This window comes from Octodon degus, unplaced genomic scaffold (genome assembly GCF_000260255.1).
Source record: "Octodon degus isolate 3935 unplaced genomic scaffold, OctDeg1.0 scaffold00237, whole genome shotgun sequence".
Lineage (NCBI taxonomy): Eukaryota > Metazoa > Chordata > Mammalia > Rodentia > Octodontidae > Octodon > Octodon degus.
Window position 1 is genome coordinate 1,994,527 of NW_004524813.1, and position 4,102 is coordinate 1,998,628.

The following is a 4,102-nucleotide window of genomic DNA, read 5'->3' on the forward strand; positions in this document are numbered from 1 at the left end:
CAGTGGATGTGGGTGATAATTACTACACAGCATTCAAAAAATCCATTTTAATTCCTTACTGAATACATGTAAGCATTTTTGAAATAAACCAAAGTTGAAGTTTGTGATTAACTATAAATTGAGTTATTCATGGCTGGTGTTTTTTTGTTTGTTTGTTTGTTTTTGTGGTACTGAGAATTGAACTCAGGACCTTGCATTTGTCAGGCAAGTGCTTATTCTACTGAGCTATCTTCCCAGCAAATTGAGCAAGATCTTTGGGGTTGCAGGCACACATGACGATCCTCTGTCTTCGGGGTTGGTTTCGATGGTGCTGATCACATTGTGCAGCTGGTCAACTCCTTGATTCGGGTAATCTGAGCCCATATCTTTGTAGTCAGCCCCGAGATGCCTCCACTGGAAGCCATGGATGGGGCCCAGGTCTTCACTCCTTTGGATGACAACTTTTTGGCATTTGTAGAACCCTTGACAACCCACAGCAGCTCCTTCAGGATACCCTTCCAGAACACGCTGTTCGTGGTCAGCAGGGGAAATTCATCTTGCGGGCTGCAGTGGGCCTGCATGCTGAACAGTGGCAGCGTGCTGGAGCCCGTGTGGGCCTCCTTGTGGGCTGCTGTGCAGGATGCGCCCCACCTGCCGCAGGTGTTCAGCTCCCGAGTGGCCCCAGCAGGTGGCAGGAGCTTGGCCCGAGGTGGCATGGTCTGCAAGTATATATTTTAAATGTTTTTTTCTTGTCTCTTGTTTTCATTTATTACTTATTTAAAAAACATTTACTTGAGAGTATAGCAGTAATTGATATGACACGACCAAAAGTAGTATTTAGAAGACCAGAAGGACAGGCATTCCAAGCATGGCCCTAGGATTAACATTGCCATCTTCAGTGCAGTTGCTTAGTTCACAGGTATCAGCATAGTTAGTCAGGGTGAGATTCCTACCAATTAACTGCTAGTTTCAAAAACCTGCTGAAGATTCTCAGGACCATTGCCTGAACCATCTTATGCATATAAATATGTGGCTTTGCCCTTGTCATGTTTCCTAGCTTTTCTCCTTTCCTTCTCTTCATTGTTTAATCCTTATGGGTTCGCTTTCCTTTTGATTATGTTTTACCTTTCTATTTTTATTTCTTCTTTTGAGTTCTTACACTAGGGAAACTATACGATATTTACACATGTGTGTCTGGTTTATTTCACTTAGGAGTATATCTTCAAGTGGCATCTACTTAAATACAAAGACTTTGAGTTTATCATCCTTTATAGCTGGGTAATGCTCCATTGTATAAAATACCACATCTTTTTCATCCATTCCTCAGGTGATGGGCATCTAACCCTATTAGAGAGTGCTCTATTGCTGTGGAAAGGTTGTGCTCAAGTGCATGACTTTGTCCCTCCCGCCCCATTTTCCTTGCTGCTCTCTAATTACGCGGTTGGGCTGTAGCGACTGCTACAGATGGACCAGCCTGGTCGAAAAGCCACTGCTTACCTCGAGGTAAGTTCATTGAGTGATGTGATTTTCTCTAGAGTGTAATTGTCTTGTTTTATTGTAGAAGCGCCTGAGAAGAGCGGCTGTTTAATAGCATTTCCTCTCATACTCTTCCTACTCATAGATGCACAAAGCCGTTAGAGTAACACGAAGCAAACATTTTCAGACTTTGTCAGGTACACTATCAGTCAGTTTTTTGTCACTGTGACAGACTACCAAGGAAAAGTAAAGTTCTTAGCAGGAGTGTGCCAACATGCCTGACTAGTATTTTAACACACATAAAATTATTACATTCATTTCTCCAGACGGCATTTTAACATACACAAAATTATTAATACGTTTCTCCAGAAAAGGTCATTGTGGTGGTTGACACATCGCATCAACTTGAGATATTGAAGCTCGGCCGGATGGGCTTGGTGACACCACTCCCTGGGGCCAGGGCCCACTCCACAGCGACTCAGCACAGAAGGGCATACATAAAGGGGTTGAGGACGGCTTCTGCACCCCACCTCCCTAGAGGAGCTTGATCAGCACAGATGTGCCACCTCATAGGACCTCGGTTCTTGGCAGCAGCCTTCGCCACTTCCTTGGAGGAGCTCCAGTCTTTACAGTCAGCCGGAAAGGAAGAGCGAGAGGCTTGACAGACGCCACAGCTGCTGTCCCCCTCTGCTCTTTGTTGTTGTCTCTGGCCGTGAACTGTGGCCTTCTGCCCTGGAGCCAACCGAGGATGGCCTGAACCCTCAACTGACTGAGCTGAATAAACCTGTGAGCACCAAATTCTGTGCCAGTCTGGCCTCCGGCTATGATGAGCCATCCACCAAGGCTGGGCTTGTGATGCACGTCTGCAGTCCCAGCGCTGTGGAGGCCAAACGCAGGAAGTTACCATGAGTCCAAACTGCACGGTGAGACCCTGTGACAAATACCTTAAAAGCAACCAAACTACCTATCAAGCAACAATAGATATTAGTAGTGTGCATTCATCCCAGCTATCCTGTGCATAGACATGCTTGCTTTTCCCCTTCCTGTGTTTCTTTTCTTTTTTCCCTTCCCTCATTCCAGTTGTTCATGCTTTTTGACCAGTTTCTTTCCCTTTTACTACATCTATAGTAACTTTCAGATTTTATTTACTCTTAGGTTATTTTACTAGGGACACAATACAGTGTTCACACATATGGGTCTTATTTATTTCATTTAAGAGTATAGCCTCTAGTTGCACCCATTTACCTATAAAAGTCTCAAGTTTATCTTTCTTTATAACTGAGTAATAATCTGTATATAAAAATAGCACATCATTTTTATCCATTCCTCAGGTGATGGGCGTTTGTTCAAGATGTAACTAAGACTGATTGTGCCGATACAAACATGGGTGCAAATTTATCAACTGTATCATGGGTATGATGTTTTCAGTTCTTCTGGAAAAATATCTAGGAGGAGAAGAGCTGGGTCCAATGGGAATTCTAATCCTAGTTTTTGAGCAATCTCCTCACTGATTTCCACCGAGCTTGTACCTGTCTACACTCACATCAGCAGTGCACAAGTGTTCCTTTTATCCACAGACAACCCAGCATTTGCTATTAGTTGATTTCTTTAGGACAGCCATTCTTTTTGGAGTGAGATGGAATCTCAGAGTTGTTTTAATTTGCATTTCTTCAATGGCCAGTGCTGTTGAACATTTTTGCATATATTTATTTGCCATTTGTATTTCTTCCTCTGAGAAGTGTGTCTCTCAGATGCCCATTTTTTTAAATTGGGTTTTGAATTTGAAGGTGTCTGATTTTTTTTTTTTTTTAGTTCTTTATATATTCTAGATAGAATTCTAGGCTGAATGATTCTTGGTTAAGATTTTTTTCCACTTTGTGGGTTTTCTTTTCGCTTGGCTGGTGGTTTCTTTGGATGTGTAAAACGTTTTCAATAAGATGAGATGCAGTGGTGGATTCTTTGAAGCATTTCATGTACAGTTTGCGATTTGTTCCTGAACTTTCTGCCTACCACTGTCTTCAAAAAATCTAGCTATTTTCTCCCCCAGTAGATTTAAAGTTTAGTATTTTCTCCCCCAGTACATTTAAAGTTTAGATCTTTAATGCATTTTGACTTTAGTCTAGTTGCATGGTGATAGAGCTGTCTTGGGCCAGTCAAATAGCTCAGTGGATTAAAGTGTCTACAAACAGGCAAAGGGGCTGGGGGTTTGATCCCCAGGCCTGCTGTGCGAGCCTCATCCCCAGGGCACCCTGAGATGGCAACTGAGACTGGGCGTGGTGACACACACCTGTAATCCCAGCTCTTGGGAGGCTGTAAACAGGAGGATCACTAGGAGTCTGATCTAGTAGTGAGACCCTGAACACCCTGTAGACCCTTCCCTAAAATAAAAATAGAAAATAAAAGAAAATAAAAAGAGACTGTCTTTCTTCTAGTGAGTGTGTTAGCCCATTTGGTCAAGGATAAGGTAGCTTAGTGTGTATGGAATTGTGTCTGCATCTGCTAATCTGTTGCACTGATCCTCAGGTCTGCTTTACTGTGGCAGTGCCGGGCTGATTTTGTCACAGTAGCTTTGTAGAATAATTTATGGTTAGAGATTATGATGCCTCCTGCCTTGTCTATGTCTCTTCTGTTTCACTAGATCTGTGAA